At 44.6% G+C, this 24,797-nt stretch overlaps 1 protein-coding gene across 2 annotated transcripts in view; it reads right to left on the reverse strand.

Moving 5' to 3' along the window:
- The window catches only part of FYN (FYN proto-oncogene, Src family tyrosine kinase), a 167,429-nt gene extending 144,861 nt beyond the window's left edge, over positions 1-22,568 (reverse strand). Inside the window, exon 1 of one of the 2 annotated variants that reach the window (XM_019537928.1) lies at positions 22,478-22,568. The gene's annotated coding sequence lies outside the window, so the exon portion shown is untranslated. The remainder of the gene's footprint in view (positions 1-22,477) is intronic. The other variant, XM_019537927.1, reaches the window with a different exon arrangement.
- Between the last annotated feature and the right edge of the window lie 2,229 nt (positions 22,569-24,797).

Below are 24,797 nucleotides of genomic sequence, written 5' to 3' on the forward strand. Positions count from 1 at the left end.
GTTAGCCAGTTTAACCAAGAGGTGATCGTGGGATACCAGATGAAAGGCTTTTTTAAAGTCAAGGCATATGACATCAATCTCTTCCCCTTTGTCCAGGTGATAAGTCACCTGGTCATAAAAGGAAATTAGATTGGTCAAGCAAGACCTACCCACAACAAACCCGTACTGGGTATCCCTCAGGATATTGCCTTCATCTAGTCTGTTAAAGATGGTCTCCTTGATGATCTTTTCCGAGACTTTCCCCAAGATAGAGGTGAGGCTGATGGGCCTGTAGTTTGTCAGATCTACTTTCCTCACTTTCTTGAAGATAGGCACCACATTGGCCCTCTTCCAATCATCAGGCACTTCACCAGAGCACCAAGAACTCTTAAAGATCCGTGCCAGGGGCTGAGCTATGATGCTTACCAGCTCCCTGAGTACCCTTGGGTGTAACCCATCAGGGCCGCCTGACTTGAAGGTATCCAGCCTGTCAAGGTGTTCCTTCACGAGGTCAACTTAGATGGAGGGCAAGGAATCTCCCTTGCTCGGACCTCCCTGACCCATAGTGGGCTGGGCCGTCCCATGGGGCTGATGAAAAACTGATGCAAAGTACCCATTTAGTATGTTTGCTTTTTCCTGGGCGTCAGTTGTCAGTTGCCCCATCTGGTTTAGCAGGGGTCCAATGTTGCCCCTGCTTTTCCTCTGGCTCCCCATATATCTAAAAAAGGACTTTTTATAGTTAAACAAGAGACCTTCAAGAAGCACGTAGGAACTCCAGTATGTATTTATAGAGTTTACCAAGTGAAAAATCCATTGGTCTGTCTTTCTGAAAACTTGAGGGTGACATTAGGTGGTTTTCAGTGGTGACACATAGCGGGTGCACATGTACCCCCTGAGAGCACTGGTGCACCTCTTGACACGCAGCAGTCCCCACTTAGGTGATGCCCACCCCTGCAAGCACCGACCAGGGAGTGGAAGTGCCAGGTGAAGTGCCAATGACACTTCTGGGAGCACCGCTCATGCTCCCCGGTCAGTGAGATCAGCCGCAGGGGGGGACCCCTCTCCCTGGTCAGCGAGATCAGCTGTGGAGGGGGCACTCGCCCCCCCCGACTCAGGTGGCACCAGTTGCCTACACTGGTTTTGTACCATCTTTCGTAGGCACAAGTAGGGGCAAGTTTAACAACTATCATAAACAGGGATCCTGGTTTTCCCTGATAAAAAATAAATAAATAATAATAATCACAAATTCTCTGTTAAAACCCCCAAAATCCGTGATTAAAATTAAAGCACACCCCCCAGCCTACACACAGAGGTACAGACACACACTCCAACAGGTAAGTATGTAGGGGACAGGGAAGGGGCTAGGAGGGGCCAGATTGAGAATGGCGGGGGAGGGAGCAGGGCCGGAGAGGGCAAGGGCAGTGGTGCCCCTCTGCGAGCTGCACACAAGCCACCTGGCCAGCCAGAGGAGGGGGGGCTGTGTGGTAGCCACCACCACTGCCACTCCCTGCCTGCCTGTGGAGCCACGCAGCCAGCCGCAAGGAGGCAGTGCAAGACACGGCAGTGGTGGGAGCAAAACAGTGGCTCCTCAGGCAAGCAGCTCAGGGCAGCGGTGCACCCCTGCTGGCTGCCCTGCGCTGCCTGCCTAGAGCTGTGTGGCCGTGGGCCTGTGCCTATGAAGCCATGTGGCCAGCCACAGGAAAGCAGCGCAGGGCGTGGCAGCAGCAGTGGCAGTGCAGATATGAATCTTAGCGTTGGATATCTTTTGGAAGTGCAGCAACACCCCCCTATTTTTGCAAATATTCATCAAATAAAAAGTTGAGATGTTTTTAATTGTAGCTCTGTTTTACCTTGATGGTTTAGTTCAGGGATTGTCAACTGGAGGTACATGCACCCCCAGGAGTACTAGAAAGGCCGTAGGAGGTACACGCAGGTGGGAACGTAGCATGCCCAGGGGAGATGCCAGCATGGTGGCATCTGGCCCAGTGCCTTCCCATACTTTGCTTCTTACCCAAGATAGGGGCACACCAGGCACTGCTAGCCCACATGGCACACTGCAGCACCTCTCTGCCCCCCACCTTAACTCGCTTTCTGTGCCTGCTTCCAGGAGCAGGGCTGGGGGGGGGGGCGCAAAGGCAGCACATGCATCACCTGGCTGGCTGGGGGGGAAGGTGGTGGGGCTCGCAGGCAGTGGCCCCCACTGCCACCACTGCTGCGCCCCGTGCTGCTTTTCTGTGGCCAGCTGCACATGTGGCTCCATGGGCTGCTGACGCGTCTTGCACGTCATGCACCCCCTATCACCAGCCCATGAAGCCGCCTGTGTGACTGGCCATGGGAAAGCAATGTGGGGTGCAGCAGTGGTGGCACAGGACAGTGCCAGCCGCCATGTGTGAGCTCTGCCCCCCAGGTGGTGCATGTGGCCCACAGAGGGGTACCGCTGCCCTTACCACCCCCTGGTCCAGCTCCTAGGAGTGGGCACAGACACACCCCCCCAATTCACAATCTGGCCCCCTCCAGCCCCTTCCCTGCTAGGGGTATGTGTGTGCGCGTGTGTGCGTGTGTGCACACATCTGCATTGCTGTGCATCTATGTGCGTGCGTGCGCGCATCTGTGAGTCTGCCCTGCATGCGTGTGCCTGCATTTGTGTGAGTCTGTCCCCTGCCCACAACAGGCACATGGCGTCATGCAGCTCTTGGGGCAGTGGGGTGCAAAGCCCAGCTTGCAGCAGCTGCTGCCTCTGCTCTGTGCACAGATCTGGGGGGCATGTGCTCCCTGGGCTTCTGGGGTGTGTGCAACAGGAACTCCCCCCCTCGTCCCCCACCTGCACCTCCCAGACAAACTGCTCCCACAACTCCATCCCACACTCCACCCTGGCTATGCAGCACCTACCCCTGCCCCAGCCCCATTCCCTCCCTCATCACGGGTGCCTCTATCTGCCTCCCCAACCCCTTAAAGCCAAGAAAAAAATAAAGGGGTATATGAACTGAAACTTTGAAGCAGAATGGGTACTTGTGTTAAAAATGTTGACCCCCCCCCCGGTCCAGTCTGGTAAGGGCCAACCTTTTTGGCAGGCATACCATGATTTAGTTCCACTTCGTCACTGAGTACCACTCTGGTTTCTTTCCTCTGCCTGATCTGCAGCTCTGCTTTCAGCTTGCAGCCTTGTGCTCCCTGCCTTGTCTACCACTATTCTTCCTCCCCAATCTGCTATGTGCCGTACACAAAGGCTGCCCATGCTCCTTGTGGCACATATGCCATGCATTGGTTCTAGTTCTCTTTATGCTGTTTCAGTCCTTTTGTCAGGTCCCTGTTTTTAATTATTTTGTTTTCTTACGGTTCAGCCATCCTGAAGCTTTGTTCGGAAGGGAGTCATAAAACTGAATAAATAAAATAAATAATATAACAATCAATAGTTTAGTCAGAATAATGACTGCAGGATTAGGCCTGTGTTTAGTAAACAAGCAAGCGTGATTATAGGTGAGAAGCAGACCCCCCAAATATGTTTATTTCTTCTAAAAATTTTATATACCCTCATACCCCAAAAGGTCTTGCTGGATATACTTTGCTGCAAACTCAGAACACCAACATTGATAGAAGCAAACAAAAAGTCAGATTAAATATAATCCCCAAAAACCTTTACTCTGAAATAGTAAATCATAGCAGAAACCCAAAAGGCCCTGTAAGAAGGTACAGTTCAACAGGACTCCACACAAAAAACATGGAATGCCTCAACCTTGATCTATTGATTCACAAGTCACAGACTTTTGTTTTTTAGTTTTATCGAATTTCCACAGGAAAGGAACTTCCCATCTGCAGCTGAACTCTATCAGGACACACCCAAAGACTTCATTTCAAATCTATTCTTCAGTCTATGATGTCACTGCACACAGAGGAGTGCATGCAGCACAGACACAGAGCTGTTAACTACTGATGTTCTGTATGGCTTCCAAATTAAACTAAACTAAAAATAGCTGTATGTGTTTATATCTAAGGTATGCATAAGAATCTTTAGGAAGAAAAACCATAAAAAGCTGTAGCTGAGGCAGTTCCACCCTCAAGAGTTATCTAAAAATCTACTGAAACCAAATGAAAGTATTTCCATTAACTGCAGTGAACACCAAGCTACGCATTCTATTGTTCTGAAGACTTAAAAAACAGAATAGCAAAGGACTTGGTAGGCTGTTATGCTGTCATGAATTATGGGAGTTTTTATCTTTTTTTGAAATAGTTACAAATCTCATGCTTCAGAATTTACAGTCAAAATGCCAGAAAGAGTTCCTAGCTCTTACTGTAAATCTTACTGAAAAGATCTTCTAGATCTTATGACCAACACAGTCTTTCTAAATCCTGAAGTATTTCCTCTACTTGATAAAAATGTGTTTAAAAGTGACAGGGTCTAGATAAGCCTAAACAAAATTAGGACTTTTTAATCAGTCAAAGATGACAACAACAACATTTAATGTATTCTACAAAATTTCTAGGTAGATTTTTCCAGCTAACAGCAATTTAGCATTTTTATGTACTTATATAGTTGAAAAGAGTATTTATTTAAAACAGATTAAAAAAAATAAAAATGTAGGATTCTAGCTTTTTTTGCCACTATGAAGCAGCGACTTCTCTGGCTTTATTTTGCCATGACAAATAGCCTGCCTTACTCATTATCAAGTAGTTGAACTGTGCTTATCCGTTTAACTCTGGAAATTACAAATGAAGACTTGGTCAACTATGTCATGAAGAAACACTGAAAATCAAGCTGAATATGTGTGTTTTGGGTTGTAATGTCTCATACAAAAGAGGGGACTCAGTCTTAAAGTTACATGTCTAAAATGCCAGTGGACATGAGTGACCGTATTTGGTAAACAAAGGAATGTGCAATTAGACCATGAATTAATTTATTATAAATAAATTAGTACTGCTTGCATCTAGAAGCTTCAATCATATCACAGCTCCACTGGGCTAAATCCCCAAAAAAGCACAGTCCCAATTACTAGGGGTGTGCGAAACAGGCCCTATTCAATTTGGATTCGGATTCTGTCTGAATCGGGAACAGTGATTCAATTCGTTGATTCAGATCCCTGTTTCAAATTCGATTTGGCCAAATCCAAATCTGGAGATTCAATACTCATTCAGAGAATCAGTGATTTGGACATAGACACAGCTTTAAATGTTTTTTCTACATATCTTGAAGTACCAGCACAGCTTGTGAATGCTGTGATGCTGGGGCACATGGAGCATCCCACAGGACTGTGGGGGGGCCCCCGCATGCTCAGTGGCAAACCCGGAAGTGGACTGGAAGTAATTCCAGGTCTGCCAGGGAGCACATGCGAGGCCCCCCCCGCACCCCCTTGGCTCAGCAATCGGCCACAGGGGGACCCCAGGTGCCCTCACCCAGACCCAGGAGGCACCAGTTGCTCAGCCGGCGGGGGGGGGCCACAGCCCCTGTGTGTTTGGAAGTGGACCAGAAGTGCTTCTGGTCCACATCTGGATCTGCTGCTGAGCGCGCTGGGGAGCCCCCCGTGCTTCTGTGGGACACTGCATCTGCCCCAGCATCACAGCATTCACAAGCCGCCTGCTACTTAGAGTTATGTAGAAAAAACATTTTAAGATGTGTCTATGTCTGAATCGCCAAATCTTTCTGAATCTCTCAGAACTGATTTGGAGGGTTCCAGTTAGATTTGGAGAGATTAAATGGTCTCCTGATTTGATTCAGGTTTGGAGATTTAGCCACCAAATAGGGCTGAATCTCTGCCGAATCAGATCGGGGACCAAAGCTTTGCGCAGCCCTAATAATTACAGCACATCAGAGCGGACTCTATTAAAACCGAGTCTGCCGGAGTGTGCTAATTAGCACACTCCAGCAGCCACTGTGTTTTATATATTCAGAGTCCCTGCACTTAAAAATGGTAGTGGGAGTGCTTTAACTAAAGCCCTTCAAATGAGCTTTAGTTAGAGTGCCCCCACTGCCATTTTGAAGCATGGGATGCTGATACATGAGATGCTGTATGCACTCTAATTAGAATGGCTCCAGGAGTATGGAGTCACTCTACAGCATTCCCTTCCATCCTGAGAGAACATGCAAAGATGCCTTTGGAGACTAACTCATGCAGCAGATGAAACTACTTGTGACTGTTATTGACAAGTGCTGGGCGGCAGTTAAACAACCTGGCAATTCTGAGGGTGCCAATGGCTTGGTGCAGAAGAGCACCTTAGAGAAGAGTACTAGTCTTACCCCTGGCAGGGAAAAGCTAACAGAAAGTTGGAGAACTGAAGTCTCCTTTGTTCCAGCAGCTCGTGGAAACCTGCTAAGCTGGTTTCAAATGTACTGGTACCTGTCTTTCCTTTAGATTAAAACAGCAATGCTGAGAGGCAGACACTGATGTGTGAGCAGCTCTGTGTCTCCACATACTTTTGTCACTCCAGCTTCACTTTATCTTTCAAGTTAAGATTACGTTCAGTGAGATGATGTCTCACTCAGTGTAATTTACGGTCTCATGAGACAAACAGATGCCTATTTCTAACTCATTCAGAGAGCCATACACTTTGTAGATAACATTTTGTCAGGTGTTAGGAATGGACTTGTGAAGAGGAGAGCAGGAATAACAGAAGAGAATAAAGTAGCTTAAAAATACAAAACCTAGGGAAAAGGGAAGGGAAAGATAGGGGAAGGGAGGTGGGTTGTTGTGATGTGGGTACTGCTGATAGGCAGGAAGGTGGGTTGAAGAGATCAAGGAGCAGAAGCACTCACAGATGCTGGTGACTTAATTAGGAGGTACATAAAAAACAAAAATATTGATTTCAAGTGTGGATTGTACATTTAAAAAAGATAGAGCACTAAAGCCTAGTTTGAGTTAGGCTTTTCATCAGAATTGTAGGACAGGCATTAAAATACTCTGCCAGTATTCGTATTCTAAATTTAGCGCTAGCATTTGATAATGGAAACCTAGAAAAATTGACATTGCTGTACCACAGACCATAGACCACATGGTTTTCTTGACCCCAAATATTTTTCAGACATCTAAATTGGCTCTAGACCCAAGACATTAAAAGCAATATATACCTTTTGACCAGCTAGAACTCCTAGCTGCCATATTTTATATTAGTTTTACCTGCATTTAAGATTGAATAAAATTCAATTTGGTTTTCTAAGACAGTTTTTTTTGTAATTTTCTAGCAGCTATTCATTGATTATAAGCATCTTGAAAGATAATTGCCAGCTGAAAACAACTGAAAAAGGATGAAACTATGCATTAAAATTCACACGAAGTCTTGAAGTCTGCTTAGCCAAAAGCTTAATTCCTCTTCATCGTGCCTGTCAATGTAGTTAAAATTTAAAAACAAAATTACATGCCTTAGCCTTCAGTTAAGTTTAAGAATACAAGCATTCAAAACTTTAAAACTTTCAAAATACGTCTCCAACAGAAAAGAAATAAGTTGGCTTCAAAAAGTAATTAAAGTTCTACTAAAAACAACCTAGAACCTCACTTCTGAAACAAACAAGTAGTCATATAGTATACAGCAGGACATAGTAAAAAAAAAAAATCTGGCTTAATTAGTACAATAATTAAATATTTTTTCAACAAACAGCATAAATCATTGCCACTAGAATTGTCTTAAAAACAAACACAAGACAAAGGTATGTGACAATCTTTAGATTTAGAAAAACGGTAAATACTTGAAATTCATAAGTTAGGGGAAAGCCTGCTATCAAAGGAAATGTGTTTAAATTCAATGCAGCTTTGCATGCAATTGGCTTGGCTTTTATTAGGAAAAGCATGGAAAAAATAGAAGTTACATGCTGAAGTCATTCTGTACAGAAAATTACTGAACTTAAGTTCCTGTTAAGGACAAATTTCTTCGCTCTGAGCGTGTGAAATCTTAAGTCTGAAAAAGATATCCAAGTGTTCCTACCTCACTGCACACCATCAGAATTTTAAATTGACTAGCTTGCATGCACTTACAGCTATTATTAGCTGTGTTATAGAAAAACACCGTATTTAATATAAATTAAGTCAATTTAGAAATCAGGAGGATTCTAACTTACTTGTGACTAGCAATGGCATCATAACAGGAGTTAATTTCTCTTTTTGACAAGCAATAAATACACTTACCGTTTTACTTATCCCCAAATGGCTCATGAACTGGACTTGAACAGGACCTTTCGGGAGTGGAGTGTGGCAGGGAGCAGCTAGAGTTACAGAATGCAGATTGTGGTGGAGGTGGTACCATTCACTCCTCTTTAGCCACCAGCTCAGGTTAAGACACTCAACTGATGTGTAGAAACCTACGTTCAAATCCTTTCTTTGTGGTTTATACTGTTCCACTTTGCTGAATAATTAAATAGCTAATCCTTGCTCCAGTAAAAACTTAAAAAATTATTCATACAAAATAGAACAGTGTACAAGAACAAGGAATGTGGACAGCATTCTATTTCAGAATATTCTACAGCCTGATACTCCCTGATAGGAGATGTGGAGTCACATTCCCTAGGCAGAGGGGGGAATTAAACTCAGGTCTTTTGTATGCTGGGCAAATACCCTAAAACTTGAGTTACTGGATAAAAGGGGAAAAGTCACCAGCCGTCTGAATTTTGCCTTTGATTTCCTTCCAAGTGCCCAATAACGAAATATTTGTTTTCACATCCAATTGACTGTGCCATTCTATGCCAAGAAAATGTCAATTTTTTTTGCAAGAACAATGAAAAAAATTAAATCCAGGTCAATCTGAACCAATTTTTCTTTCAGTTCAGTTGCTTAATTAAAAGCTATACCTAGGCCTTGTACGTTCAGTTTCTCCTGGGAGTGCCATGGCTCTCCCAGGAGAAACCAGGAATATATAAATGTTCAGTTTTTTTCTCCTAGAGTAAAAATGGCCACTCCAGAAGAAAAATAACCTGGGAAAAACCAGGGTTAAATCATTCCCTGGAGAGTTTCTCCTGATATAGCAAATGTCTGTATAGGCTGTGGTTTCTCTTAGAAGGGAATGAGGTCCTCCAACTCCCCCAACACCTAGGAAGACAGTGTGTTGCTTGCTGGACTCTGCTGCACCAGACTGCAGACAGATCTTTTGAAGGGTACCATGAGATGTGAGGTGTTACAAAGCAAACAGATAAGCACAGGCTTAGGCTTGTCTCTGCCAAGACAATCCTCCATCCCCACTGCCAGGCCTCTCTGCCAAGTAGTAAGTACTGTAATCTATAAATTCGTTTTTGAAATTGGGTACCACTCCATTCACAAAAGTTATGGTGCATTGCCTCAAGTCCAATGAGGGGGTGCCTAAAGTCCAAAAAGGTTGAGAACAATTGGAGTAGAGATTTAAGTGTATTGACAAGAATGGATACAATCCAAACCTGCTCACCCACTGCCCAAGTCAGGGTGCCATATGCAAAGGAACCATCTTCAGGACTCAGAAGGCCTTGACTCTCCATGCCTGTTTTACTCTTGGTATTTCCCTTGCAGCACATTTGCCCAGCAGTGATCCGATAATCAATAAGTCATTTCAAAAAGGCCACTGAACAGGTATTCATCAGAATTATTGTTTATTAGTAGAGCTGTGCTGACAATGGAAATTCCATTAGGTGACACATTTAGAAAACTGAAATTTGGGCACGTGAGAAAATTAACAACTGAAAACGTTCAAAATTATTTATAAAATATGTTTCTGAAAAAAATATTTATATAGCCAAACCAAGATATAGTAAAAGCTCTGTGCAGGTTAACTAAACAAAATATGCCGGTTAATTGAGCAGCCCTGGCCACCGCTTCTCCTGCCGCATCTGGGGTGTCCCTCTGCCTCTCCTGTGGCATCGCAGCCCCTCCCATGGCATCTCCGCTGCTCCCGTGGGGCCCTGCAGGGCCCCGTGGAACAGGGAAGTGGGTCCTGCCCAGTCTGTTATGCCCCCAGGCCGTGGGGGCTTGGCTCCGCAGGCTGTTTTGCCCCAACCATGGGGGCTCAGAGAAACTGGAAGCATCATGGGAGGCACTTCTGGTTTCACTTTATCTTACAAGCCGGCATGCCGGTTAGCAGAGCATGCCGACTTGCAAGGTGCTGGATAACAGAACTTTTACTGTATTTAATTTTGATGCGTGTGGCAGGGAAAATAAAATCTAGGGTGGAAGATGGTCCCCTTGCCCTCTGCTATCCTCTAACTTTTGTCCTATATAGCCCTTTCCCCCTTCTTACTGTCAGAACCTGATCTCCCTGAGCACATGGAAGTGAGGGCCAAATTTAAACATACTAACCTTGAAATAAACATACCTAGAAATCAGGCAAATTGCTACAGGTATGCATAGACTTAATTCATCCAGAATTAATGCATTTTACCTTTTTTGAAACTTCTACAAGTGCTAGCATAAGTACTCCATAAGCATACTTTTGTACCTACTTATATATCGAACAGGGGTAGGCAATCCCTTGCGACTCCCACACCATCCGCTCCTGGCATGCCAACATCTGACAAGTCAAGGTTGAGGGTGTTTTTGGACTCTGCCAAAAAACATTGCCAACCCACGATATAGGACAAACTAGGCATGCTGTAAGTCTAAAGCCAAAAGGATCATGATTTACCATATAGCTCATTTGACAGGGCCCCAGCAGAGTCAACAGTGTTTCAAGCCATGGTGACAGCACAGCTCAGCACTGCTCAGTATGCATGTATACCCCAGATACACCCCGCAAGGTTCCACATGCTAATTAGCTTCCTGTTGTACAAGTTATAGACATGGTTCCTATCCAAACTTTGGGGGGGGGGAAATCTGATTTAATAGGGAAAGAAAAAGACAAAAAAATTGAAATAAAGGAGAGAGAACAACAGCGAAAATGCTAGAAGTCATTTAAAAACATACCACAATGAATCGAAGCCCATTAAAGAGATGGTTGTGGGGTTTCCTTCTTTTAAATCAATAAAAAGTTAATTTGATGGTATACAGCTTTTCAGGCAATTAACTGAAGTCACTCCAGTTCCTCTAAAAGCAGCAGTCGGCAACCTACAGCCTGCAGAGCCTTTGAATCTGGCCCACAGAGCTGTGGCAACTGGAGGGGGGGTATGAAGGGGAGGGGCTCTACTCATGCTGCACTGTAGACAGGCATTCAGGGCTTCGGTGGAAGGGGAGCTCTCTCTGTGCTGTGCTGCAGCCTGGTAGCAGGGAGAAACTGGAGGTGGGCAGGCACTAGACCTGAGCTGGGTCATTTCAACCCCCTTGACAAAACATAGCCAACCCCTACTCCAAAGCTTTTATTTTTTAACATAGTTACTAGATTTTAAGTGTTACCTGTAACAAGAGGTCCTCAGGTTCTTCTCAAGGACACTAGGATAATTTCTGGTAAAAGTTTGAACATTCCTACTTGGTTTTATTGGGAGATTATGCAAGTTTAATAGAAGTAAATTTATGACTAGCAGTGGTTGCATCTACATGAGACACTGACTGCACAGTCATTTAGTACTTGTTTATTCAAGTTTATACCCAAGTTACTGCGCAGTAGCACTGATGAATGGCTTTTCTGTGACGCTGACTGCGCAGTAGTCCGAGACTACTGTGATAGGATAGGATAGAATCCCATGTCTGTACTGCTGCGCAGTAGCTTTGCATCATGGTTTCTGCCACTTGACACTACTGCGCAGTTGTCTCAGGCTACTGCACAGTCAGTGTCAAGTGTAGATGTGACCACTGTGCATGTAAATTACTCTTAACAGGATCAGAAGCTTTCCTTTTTACCTTAATGAACAAAAGTTAGTTATATTAAGGACTCCATTTTGTGTTTTTATAAGGATGAAGTTACACATTACACAAAGACCATACTAAAATCTGTGGAATATTAAGCAGTGTTAAAAGTTCGAATGTGCTCTGAATAGTTGCATGTTAAGAGTTAATAGCCCCCCTACCACCACTCATGTTCTCTCTGTGTCTGAAGATGGAAGTAGGAAAATTAGAATATGCTGGGTGTTCTGAACTGTCAAACACTAGCATTTTTCCAGATTTTATGCTAGCACGGTTTGAGCGAAAGACCCAGTGAAAATTGCTTCAGTTAATACAGTGCAAATAGGCCAGGGGTGGGCAAAATATGGCCTGCAGGCCACATTCAACCCACCAAGCACTTTCATTTGGCCTGCAGCACCTACCAATGAATTGCATCTGGCCCAGCCATTCCATCCAGGAGGGTGGGGGCGAGGCACCCACATGTACACCCTCCCACAGACATACTCTATTGAGCCTCGCTCCTACCCTCATGTGTGGAAGGAGCCTCCTGGGCCAGCATGCAGCTTCCAGGCAGGGCTGCTGCTGTTGCCCTTGCTGCAGGCCCTGGGGACCTGCTCTGCTTCCCCTGCCTCCCAGTCACTTTGGGCAGCAGGTAGGGAAGTGGCAGGGGCATAAAGGAAGAGGCAGGGGTGGGGGCTGGGCTGTAACTGGGTGGAAGTGCAGAGCGTGGGGCTGGACCTGACAACAGCATGGAGCCTGTGCTCAGGGGGCCAGTGGGAGCATGAAGCTCAGCTGGGCAGGGTGTGGGTTTGAGGGAGCGTAGGGGGGTGTGGGGACTCCCCCTCCACATGCACATCCACATGGTGCACAGCCCTGGCAGGGAGTGGTGGCAGCAGCAGCAGGTGGGCACACACAGGGCGCTCGTGTCTGACAGGTGCTGGCGCCTGGTAAAGCGCAGCTCCAGCCAGTACTGCACATTGCAGCAAGAGGCACAGCCTCCACTGGCCATCACCATTACATTACACCCCACCACACACGCAGCCCCCACACTTGCACAGCACGGGAGGGAAGCCCCATGTGCTGGAGCCAGCTGCCTTCCATGCTGTGGCTGCACAGCACAGGAGGGAAGCCCCAGGAGCCTTCCCCTGGGAGGCAGGGAAGACAGCCGAGTCCAGTGCGGGGCTTGCATGGCTGGGGACAGTGGTGATAGAGACTGCCCAGCAGAGGCTGCACCCCTAGCTATGATGGGCACCACTGGCTGAAGTTGAACCCTGCCATGCACCAGCACCTGTGCTGGGCACAGCACCCTGAGCACGATTGCCAGCTGCTGCTGCGCCATGAGGGGACTGCAGGGGCCACACTCCCTGGCCCTTCCTCACACCCCACAAATGCCAGACACCCACACCCTGCCCTACAACCTCCCATATATACACAACCCCCAACATGCCCTATGCCCCTGTCACAGGGACACAGGGTCAGACCAGGGGGAAGTCTCGGGCAGAGACAGACCCCTGATCAAAGAAAAAGACCAAAAAAACCCCATACCTGCTGCAGAGGCCCAGGGGAGTGAAGAGGTGCACCGCAGAAAACCACCCGAGCGGTTTATCAGTCGCGCCCATCTCCAGCTGGGGCTGGGTGACGCAACGAGGAGGCGTCACCCGGTGAACATAAAAGTCAGCCCGGAGAGCGCAGGAAAAGGGACGCCAAGGCCTGGACGACTGGCGGGGATCTGCCAGACGGAGAGCGTCCTGCCATTGCAGTCGGCAGTGGCAGCAGCTGCAGGCGCTGTAGAGGATCCCCGAGCTGGGGAAGTCCAGTGGGGACCGAAGACACCAGCAGCAGCAGCGGAGGCAGCAGCAGAGGCAGCAGGAGCTGCAAAGGATCCCCATGCCAGAGAAGACTGGCAGGGATCGAAGACACTGGTAGGGAAGCCGGCAGCGGCAGCGGTGGCGGCAAGAGCTGAGGGGAATCCCTGTGCTGTAGAAGCCCAGCAGGGATCAAAAGAGCCAACAGGGAGAGAGAGCTGGCATGGGAGTATTAATAAGAGGCAACAGGGGCCGCGGCCACAGGGCAGAGGCAGGTCCCAGAAAGGAAGGAGACCCCAGCTGGGGTGGAGGCGTGGACCACTTAGGGTTGGTAGGGGACCGAGGGAGTATGGTACGCTTCCTGTGATTCCCCCTTGTCTGTTTTGCCCTTCCCTGTCTCATTGTTCTTGTAGTTGGAGTATCAGTTTTGTCTTTCACATCAGGTTGCTTCTGAGGCCCGGGGCTTTATGTTGGTGAAGGCATTTTGACTGTTTCCCTTTTTCGGGCTGTTCTATTTTAGTTCCCTGTCTAGTGCAGGTTAGCATAGCCCTCTGTCCCAGGCCAGGATAGCAGTGACCCCAGTCGAAGGCAGGAAAGAGACCACAAGAGAGCGCGAAGAGGAACAGTGACATCTCCTGTAGATAGCGCTGGGCATTGGAAGGGACATCTCCGAAGGCAGTGAGTCACCAGACCCTCTGGGTCCAGTCAGAGCCCTAGGCACCCATTGGCGAGGAAGGACATAGGGACCAGGAAGGTATCAATGGGGAATAGCTGCTAAAGATCTGGAGGCTTGTCTAGAAGGCTGGCGTATGGCTGGGATGTAGGGGAGGTTGGAGCCCTGGAGACATTCACCGGGATGTGTGTCCAATCTGGAGGCACCCTCAAACCCTTCAATGAGAGACCATCCAAAGTCATTGCAGACGAGTTTGGGGGACACCCCGAAGGTAATCAGGATACCCTCTACGGTCTACGCAAGGTTACCTGGTGAACAAGGTCAGATGCTCAGGTAAACATGGCTCAGGACAAAGTCTCCAAGCGAAGATGTGCACAGCCCCCTACCCACACCCCAGCGTGCACATGCCTACCTGACCACCCACTCACTTGCACCATGCACACACACTCATACCTTCAACCCCCCCACAATCTACAAGACTTAAGAATTTATTTCTGAGTTATTATGCAATCTATATGAAGTATGCAAACACAAATCATGACAAAATTTGACCACAGTCTTTATTTAAAGTAAGATCAGTTTTGGAAGCATTTGGCTGGCTTCTCCATTGTGCTTCCACTGGCTGCAGTTACTTGCAAGAGCCACACAAGTGCAATACTCGTAAAGAAGCAAAAAGTCTGGGGCTATTCTACTTATGTCCAGGTTTTGCCTCTTAATAATGTGATTAGAATTAGGGATGGTCATTTCTTCTCTTCCCCTCACCATATTTTAAAATATTTTTGTAATAAAATTAAAATGCATTAAAATGTAGGTGTTTGACTTTTAGTGTATGATTTGGTTTTCTTTAGGTTCTAAGATGGCAACTCTCCCCTCTCAAAAGGAGTATTTCCAGGGAGCAAAGGGAGGGACTTTCAGTGGCAAAGGAGTTTAGGGGTGGGACTTCTGATCTCAAGATGGCAACCAGGGGGTGGGGCAACTGTCAAGGGGTGAGGCTACCTATGTGGCCCTCGACAGTTCAACAAAATTCGTTAAGTGGCCCTCCACCCTAAATAAGTGCCCACCCCTAAAATAGGTAGAGTGAATTTTGCATTTAGAAAGATAGAACTGCCTGCCATAACAAAGCTAGTTTGCTGAGCAAGGTTTTCAGGAGTTCTGAGACAAGAAGTCACAAAAAAACCCCAACCAGCTGGAGTCTCCACAGGTAGCACTCTTTTAGTGAGGTATAGCTTTACTTTTAGGTTCTTATGTTAAAACAGATACTTTCTAGGTTCATTCCTTTTCCTACCCCTACCCAACATACACTTTAATTGAAAACAGAAGTAAATAAAAAGTCTTGTGCACTTTGATAAAGTAACCCAAAAAAGGAGGAAAGGAAGGGAACACGAGACACTGGAGAACTTCTACACAGTATATAAAGTCCCATGGAAATATATTGGCAAGCAAGATCTAAAAGGAAAACACTGAATAATCACAGTGCTTTTTAGTACAAGTACAGATTCAGGAACTTGGGAGGTACATGTGTAACACAAGTGCAGATACAGATGAAACACAAATGCAGTTTTGGAATTTTATCAACTGTTCCCAAACTGCTAAAAATACTTTAAACTCCATCCATAAAAATTACAGGTTGTGGCTAGGTTTGCTCTGTGATTATTTTCAAGCTAAATAAAATTCTTTCTGAAGTGTAAGCAAGTCCTTTGAAGCTTTTACAAATTTTGACCACAGTCTTTATTTAAAGTAAGATCAGTTTTGGAAGCATTTGGCTGGCTTCTCCATTGTGCTTCCACTGGCTGCAGTTACTTGCAAGAGCCACACAAGTGCAATACTAGTAATGAAGCAAAAAGTCTGGGGCTATTCTACTTATGTCCAGGTTTTGCCTCTTAATAATGTGATTAGAATTAGGGATGGTCATTCCTTCTCTTCCCCTCACCATATTTTAAACGCATTATGCATCAGAAAATGGCATCAGATGAAATATCAGGGCCCTGGACACACGTAAAATTTGAAGGACTTCAAACATCTTTGAAGCATTTAAAATGATGAAGGGCAAATGTTTGCAACTGAAGAAGTGTAACGTCTGTATGCTCCACAGAGCATGCCAGGGCTTGCTCAGTCCTCTGGCATCTCACAGTGCTTTGCTCTTCGCCTCCTGCTGTCCCCATGGAGAGGAAGGAGAGGCATGTGGGGCAGAAAGCCAGTGAGTACTCTGCTGAGGAAGGTGCAGTGCACAGCAATCTCCAGAGCCTAGGCTGAGGAAACAAGCATTGTCAAGAGTCAAAAACAGCTTAAAAAAGAAAAAAGTAGAACTCTTTGAAAATGCATTCCAAACTGGGACTGTTGATTTTATATACACTTTATCATCAGGTCCTCAACATTCAACTCCTATCTAAGATAACAAATGAATTAGTGAAGTAGATCAGGAGTCTGTTTTCCTGATCTCACCACACAGGAACAAGGGAGGGAAAAAAAAAAGTTGAACACTGGCAAATTCAAAACCAGTACAAGAAAATACTTTTTTACACAACATATAATCAGAATGTGGAGCTCACTGCCACAGGAAGTCACCGTACACTAGAAACTTAACACGATTTTTTTTTTCCAAGTTACTTCTGTGGGTGATAAGTTTCCAGATAAACTATAATTTACGATAACAAAAATGGTGACAAGGGTATTAAAACATTATCCTTAAACAAGACCCTATTTAATAAAGATCACCACAATGCCAGGTGAATTATCACATGTCGGCTTACCATGGGTTTGTACATATTTGAATCATCTGGTGCTGTTCACTGTCTGAGACTGACCCCTAGATTAGATGGACCTCAAGTCTCACGTAGAATTGCAATTCCTTTATTTATTAAAATTATAGAGTGATAAGGATGGTGATAATCACAAAACCATGTGATCAGGGAGTAATTTTCCTCCAACTCCTCTCCTTCCCCCAACTGCATCCCTGTCTTTTCAACTAAAACACCTTAACACTCCCACAAAAAAGTGAACAGTTCCAACAGTGTTGCTGTTGTACTGGAGGAAAATTGATACACTCTTTCATCTGCCCAACATCAAAATTAATATTTTACCAAAGCAGGTTTTCTGCTCTATTTATGTCTCATGGACAAGAGAGGATACTGTACAGTCCTGCACAGATTTTATTGACAGTAAGAGATGTTAATTCAACAAGATAGACATCTCAATTAAATCAAGTTCTGCAAAATACTCATTAAATGCAACAAAGACCCCCCAATACAAAAGTTGCCCTACCTGCAAAATACATTAAAAAAACCCCCTCATATATTTCAATTACTAAGTCTGTGAGGACAGCAGTGCTATGTCAATCAGCTTCAGCAGTTTTCTTAAGCATCCTACTTCATGATTAACACAAGAGTCACAAAAGCCTCTTAAATAAATAACATTGTGGTAGAAATTTCAGAGAAAGAGTGAGATAAATGAAGGATACTTCCTATACTGTCCCACAGCCTTTTTGCAAGTTGACTTTCTGTTATAATTTCCTGCTACAAGTAGTTTTTCAGCCTCAGTATACTTCTTACTCTTGCTGCACATCACATGCTGTCAGGACACAGCAGCCAAAAGTTGCACCTTGCTGCTTTCAAATTTAAAAAAAATCAGTGGTAAAGCCTACTCGTAAGGTTATTTTATACTTCCCATTTTGTACTCTTCTCAACTACTTGTACCATTTGTCTAATTTTAAGAGCAGCTGTGTTGAATTTACAAGGTTAAACTGGATTTATTTATTTTTTTTAAGATGGGAGGCAAAGCAGTTCAACCATTTTCAGGAACAGGATTTAAAGAAAAAAAAAAAGTCTGTGATGTTTTCTTGGAAAAGCGCTGGCATCCACACACTTGGAAACATGATCTTGAAATCTGGTGATGGGGGTGGCTTCTGCATTAGGGGCATGCTTGGCATTTCCCCATGTTTGAGTATGCATCTTTGCAACATTAGCAGTACCCTTCCAACAAACTTTATGCGTGCTTTTTTATACAAGTAATTAAACCTAATGAATGCTCTCATAATATACTTCATTTAAAAAAAATGACAGAGATCTATTGCTCAGACCAGTTTCTCAGCAACACTAATATTAGATAACAGATAAGAGAATGGATGATTTGTAGTTAAAGCAGATTTTCACTACAGTCATTGATAAACTCATAGCTACAGAGGGAGCTGCTGTATATCTGGCAGTTTCAATGTACTGGGTGCTACATCTACCTCACAAAGATGAAGAGAGGCTTAACTAATAATGCATATAAAAGAACTTAAAGAGACCGAGAAGTATAAAGAATTATATTTGTGTGTGGAAGTTTAAATACAACACATGCAATTTCTGTCTTAGTTTAGCAACTTCAGACATTTTGGTTTCTCTCATTAAGGATCTGTATTATGTGCACAAGATACACTAAACAATGTTCCATAGCAGGCAGAATTCCACACCATCTTCCTGTTAAAAAGCAGATTCTCATTTTAATTGCGGAAGAGTTAAAAACAGTGAGCTCCGTTTGTCATTAATGCAGACAGTGGGTGTAGATTCCTGGAACTCGAAAACCCATACAGAGTCACAGTATCTGCTTGCTTTATACCGATATTTTATGCATTAAAATGAACCAAATTCAAAACAGAGGGAAGAGGGACTTAGTCACACATGTACACTTCCAATTATTGCTGTAGTTTTATCTTGAAAATACATTTAAGAATTCAAATAGCTCAGAATATATTGATTCTTGAGCTGTACACATGTGCATAAGTATTATTTTGAATTCTAAGAGAATAAAAGCAAGGTTTTCAGATGGCTGCATCCAAGTATTTGAACACTAAGATGAAGGGTGGAAGGGGAGGGGGTGTCCTAAACTCTCAAGTCCTTACCTAGTTTTGCAAAAAAGTATGTTTTTTCTGGCTAGAGCCAAATCCTGCCCTTTAAGTTAGTTAGAACTAGACAATACTTGAAAAGCCAGAATTTGGCACCTTACTTTCTCGGGTAGAAAGCCCCATAATTTTTACTTCATCATCATACCAAAGTCTAAATCACAGCAGCAATGATTAAATATTCCAGCCAGAAATAGCTAAAGCTTAACATTTTAAATGGCAAACTCACTCATTACCATTACTTGTAATGCATGTAGATCAACATGTGCATCAGTTCCTTGCTTCAGTTTTAGAGTTGCTCCTGAGGAACTCTCTCTTGGGATGCACCATACACCAGCAATTCCTAAACTGTGGGTTGCAACATATGAGGTTGTAGGGGTGGGGGGCTGTGGATTGGGAGTGAGGGGCCGTACTAAGGAACAGTTTGGGAAACACTGCCCTACGCACTCTAGGTCAGTAGTTCCAAACTGTGGGCCATGAGAGTTGCAACATCAGCAGATGGGGTAGTGATAAACGTGCCCCCTGAGATTTCTGTGCCCAGTGGGGTGCAGGGCTGCAGCTGGGCCAGACAGGAGCTGCCTCTGTGGCACAGTGGGTGGGACCCATTGTGGGAGTGCCATACCAAGGTGAGACATGACAGTGGCATGGGTCTGTGCCCATGATGCTGCTGGGTGAGCAGGGGGCAGCCATGGCGGCACCCCCTCCCTCCAATGCTGGATCCTGCCCACTGGGCTGTAGAGAGGGCAGCAGGGTAGGGAGGCCAAAGCCTGCAGAGGGCAGCCTGCATCCTCCCTCCTCTCCCTGCATAGGCTCCACTCCAGCAGTGCTGCCGGTCAGGGAGGGGTAAGCTGGGCTCTGCACTCAGCTTGGGCCTCCAGTGGGTGGCAGCTGGGGCTCAGGCACTGCTGGGGAGGGCAGGGGGTTGTGGGTGGGGAGTGAGGGGCCATGCTGAGGAAGTGGGGTCATGCCAAGGAAAAGTTTGGGAAGCACTGCTCTAGGATGTTGGAGCAGCTGCCCTTAATATCAACTTTCACTTGTAAGAGCTAACATGTTAAGTTAAAACTAGAAGAAGAAGCGGATAGATTGGGGAGAAGGGGAAAAGGAGGAATACTGTTCTACTACCTGTACTCATTACTCTGGGTGGACCAGTGCCTCAGGTTCTTGTATGCTAACCTCTCTTTGTCTCCAGTTATCTTTATCAACCATGGTACCACTGCTTTCTACAGTCACTTTTTTCAGTTATTAAAGGGCTACCTGTCTTTTATGGAGTCAATTCCCCCCTTCCCCCCAAATTGATATAATTTGGAGATGGGAGAAAATAAGAGGGCATTTTGAGCAGGGAGAGAAATTAGTAACAGTTACTACTGTAACAGCTAGTTAAAAAGTGTAAAATGTCATAAGCATTTAATAAAAGTATGTCATCTGCTACATGGTAAGTGCTTTCTCTTTCCCCCTGCCCCCCCCTTCCCATCTCATTTTTAGAAGAAAATAAAAATATCACCTCTAAATATACAGTTTTGAGTGTCTCGTGATTATTTGGGCAACTAAAAAAAAAAACACGAAATGCTGCCAGCTGCTTTAGCTGATAGACAATTAGTGACTTGAAATGTTTTATTTAAAAAACAAAACAGTCTATGGAAAAATATTAAAACAATGTTCTATCACAATTAAAATGACACAGTCACAATAAAATACCTGAAGAAGCGTCAGCTTTTTAAGGCTGTGAGTATATCAATGTTTTCTTCCCCTCCCATTCTTTCCTACTAGCAGCTGCCATCTTACACAGGAGAGGACATCAGGCTATGCCTCCCTCCCCATATGCAGGCTGCTCCATGTCCGAAGTGCTCTCCAGCACCAAAGAGACCACTTTCTACATAACTAGCAGCAACCACTTCTCCACAACCCAGATGCAAATACCACTTGTATTGCTTGAATACAACTCCTAGATGATAACTTTGATCCCAAATTCTGGAAAGATGCTTCTGGCTCCCCATTATTTATGCCAAAACAACCCTCATTGCCCTCTCTCACCCACCTTTCAAAGCAACCTTCAAATTTTCCATTCCATGGCAGTCCCTTCTCAGCATCTGATGAAGTAAGTTTCATGCTTCTGCATCTGATTTAGCTAGCCTACAAAATGTGCACATCTACCCAGTCTTCTGCCAGATTTCAGATTAACAAATGGTTAACTACCTTTTGCAACCCATTTCAGTCTTTCTTTTCTCAAAATTCCACATTTAGTTAAGATACCCAGTTTTTTTTAACTCATTTCATTCCCACTACTCGATACTTACATTGCCAAATCTAGCCACTAACAAAAGCAACACAAAATAAAACAACTCAAGCACCTTTTATAAGTCTATGCCCCAAAACTGTTTGTATCACCAAATCTCTTATGCTTGCTAATTAAACAGGAGTAGTTTCAACTTGCAGAACATTTAATTGTGTATAAATCTGTAAGTAAAGGAGGTTAGGATTGGAGACGAGAGAAAAAAAGCTAATTTCAAGCATAATTTTCATATGGATGCATTTCTATAGCACTTTTCCCTTTCTCAAAACTTGTTACTGATATCAGTTCTTTAAACATCTACTAGACAGTAGACAAGGGCATAGTGAAGACTTCAGCTATTAATGGTAGTGCAAGAGTAATGTTGCCACTGAACGAAGAGTAATGTTGTATATCTGATGAGAAATGTCTTGCATTCGAAAGCTTGTCCCATTCTACTACACAATTGGTCCAATACAAAGATATCACCCTCCAAAATTCTTGCCATTCAACTATTAATGAAAGGGAGCCCCTGTCGAGGTGGAATACTTCATTTGGTTTTCATACAGCACTAGAAACTCAATGCAGAAAGTAAAGAGTGCTCTGCTCAGCTGAAATTGTGGGACACAGTTAGTGGAACTGGAACTTCACCAGGTGACCTGGTTAACAACACAGGCATTCCCTTTTCTCCTGTGTGCAGAGGATGTAGTCCACTTAGTGAAAGTTTAAACCTTATAAACAACTTCTTTATACCTTTAAGACAGTTTTCGGTTACAACGCTCCCCCCCAAACACACACCCAGGTCCCACCTCTTTTTAATCCATCCCCATTGCTTCCCTTAGTTCTGTTCTCATTCTCACGTTCTCATTTTATAAGTCTCTCCATTACTCTCCCTCTCTGTCTGCTGGCTGGCTCTTCTGCTCAGTTTCATGGTGTTCACCTCAATCTGTTCTCATGTCCTGCACACTCTCCATGTGTATTCATCTCTGTATCTCCCCTCCTCTCCTCCCTAATCCAGCCAGGGAAGCCCTTCTGACTGCCCATCTAATAATATCTGTACACAGCTCAAAGATGCTATATCCAAAAGAGCTATATTCCAAAAGAGCACACCTCCCAAATATGAAGAGCTTATGTCTAACTTCAATATTTCTAATTAACCATCATCCTGTTCAATGAACTTACTAGGTTTCCTCTGGTTTTGCCAAAACCTCCCTTCACTTTCCCAGCTTCAGTCCACTCTTTTCCATCACAGATTCTGCTATATCCTTCTGCTCGTTTCAAGGATGCACTGCTCCCTCCTTTTTCTTTCTCTTGTGTGGATTCAGAAACTTAGCCTCAGCACTTACTCCCTCCCTTACCACATTTTCCATTTCACCCACCTCCTCCTCAAAGCTGTCTCACAGTCTGTTTGTGAAATTTATGCCTGTCATTCTCTTCCTCGCTCAACCACATACCCACACACACTCGGAGACTTTGTCTGCAGGCTCCATTTCAGAGAACTCCTGCGTAGCTCCGCTCACTGACTCCCTCTCAGTTTGAAGAGAGCTGGTCCGCTCTGACATTTCATCTTAAGGTAGAGTGGAAAATGGTCCCCAGCATCCTCTGTTCCCAGGCTTGTTTCCTTACTTCAGGAAACCAGCTAGCTTGCCAAATGAACAGGCAAGTATCCCCCACCCCCTTTCACCAGATGGCACTGGTGTGATCCGTCCCTCCCGACAACAGCGCCTTGCCAAGAGGTGGAGTAGAGGTCCAGGGAAGAAGATACAGAGGGGCTCTTCGCTTCTTTACTCCATACACTTGACCCAAGGTACTGATCCAGCTCAGTTTTCCTTAGTTAGCAAGAGGTGCCCTTTCTTCTTGGTAGAACCTGCAGTAGTTACACATCATTAAAAGCACCGATTTCTTGAAGTTCATCTCACTGCAGTCTTAACAGTCTCTTCAGTAAATTAAGCAGCCAAGTAGTTATCTCTAGGATTCTGTCAGCATAGCACCAAGGGCAAGGAATGGGACTGTAAGTATATTTATAGCTGAATTCAAATGCGCATCCTCCCTTCTGTAGCTGAGGAAACATGTAACTTTTGTCTTCAGTCAACGCAATTATTACAGCGCACTAAAAGAAACATAAACAGTTCCCCAAGTTCAAGAATACTTCAGGTATTGGACATTTTAATAAGTCACGGAAGAGCCAAGATCTCCAGCAGAGAAGTCCTCTATTTATTCTTGAAAACACTTACAGCAGAGAATAGCACATCCCCCCAACCCTTCATCCTCAACCCCTCCCTAGATAAGGTGCTTTCTCCCTGTACAGGGGTAGGAAAGTCAGTTTAGTTCTCCTGTCAATTCTTTCTCAAATTATCTAGGGAGAGTGCACATTAGTGTGCTAAATGGCATGAATGGTGGCAATCTCCTTTTACAAGTAGGACCTGACATCCACCCTGGAGAAAAAAAAATCACTGGCTTAGCATTCATCACGTCAGTAATACCTAAGTGGGCTCTGTGATATGACAGACTGACCCCGAGAGGTTGTGGAAGGAGGACTTTTTTGTCCAAGAGCACCCTTCAACTCTTATATGGCTCCTCAAAAGGAAACCCCAGTCTCATTGTTCACATAGCAAAACTTTGTGCAGAACAAACAAGGGTTAAAACAAGTGGGTTTGTTTGGCAGGTGGCCCTTATCATGTTGCCAATTCAGTTAACAGGAAACAAATTTCCTTGAAAGGAATCAAAAAAGAGAGCCAGTCAGCCTACTGTAAGGATTCAAGCTTAAACAACCAGGAAGAAGCCATTCTCTTCCGCTTTGGACTGAAAGGTTTTAATTCATTGGGACAGTTAAAGACTATGACAAACAGCAAACAGGAGGCTTGTAGGTATTTTTTTTAAACATATTATGGTTAGGAGCCTAAAATTACAGGGATCATCCAGTAAGTAGAGAAGTCTTTACTAAATGCCATCTGGTGTCTCATTTATGGAGGGAGAAAATGCAGGTCTCCTACAATCCTGAAGGCACCACAATTGGACCTGGATCCAAGCTGATCCAAATTTCAGGTCTGTTGTCCAGGCACATCTTTTCTAGTAACCGAAAGGAACAAGTGATCCCATTCAATCACATTCACAATGAGGAACTGTCAGTCAGCATACAGGAGACACTTATTTACAAGGTCAGAAATGCCATCATCCCCAGTGGTGATATTCCAGGCCATATTTCAGGGAATGCTACATTCATCTAAACATGGGAAAATTAGGACGGACACTGTTGTAAATTTATAATAAACATCCAAAGTCAAAACAAAGAGATACCCTTAGATACATTATGCACCAATTTCTGAGGAAAAGAGAACGAATCAGTTTAATGGCAAATTCAAGGATTCAAAACTTGATTTTGGTTTTGGATTGGAACAACGAAAAGAAAAGAAAACAAACGAACGCTTATACGTTTTTGCAAAAATGGAATTGTGTCGAGGGTAGCAGAAGATCAGTATGCCATGCCCTGCTTAGGGCCCTT

This window comes from Crocodylus porosus, unplaced genomic scaffold (assembly GCF_001723895.1).
Source record: "Crocodylus porosus isolate Cpor-Errol unplaced genomic scaffold, CroPor_comp1, whole genome shotgun sequence".
NCBI lineage: Eukaryota > Metazoa > Chordata > Crocodylia > Crocodylidae > Crocodylus > Crocodylus porosus.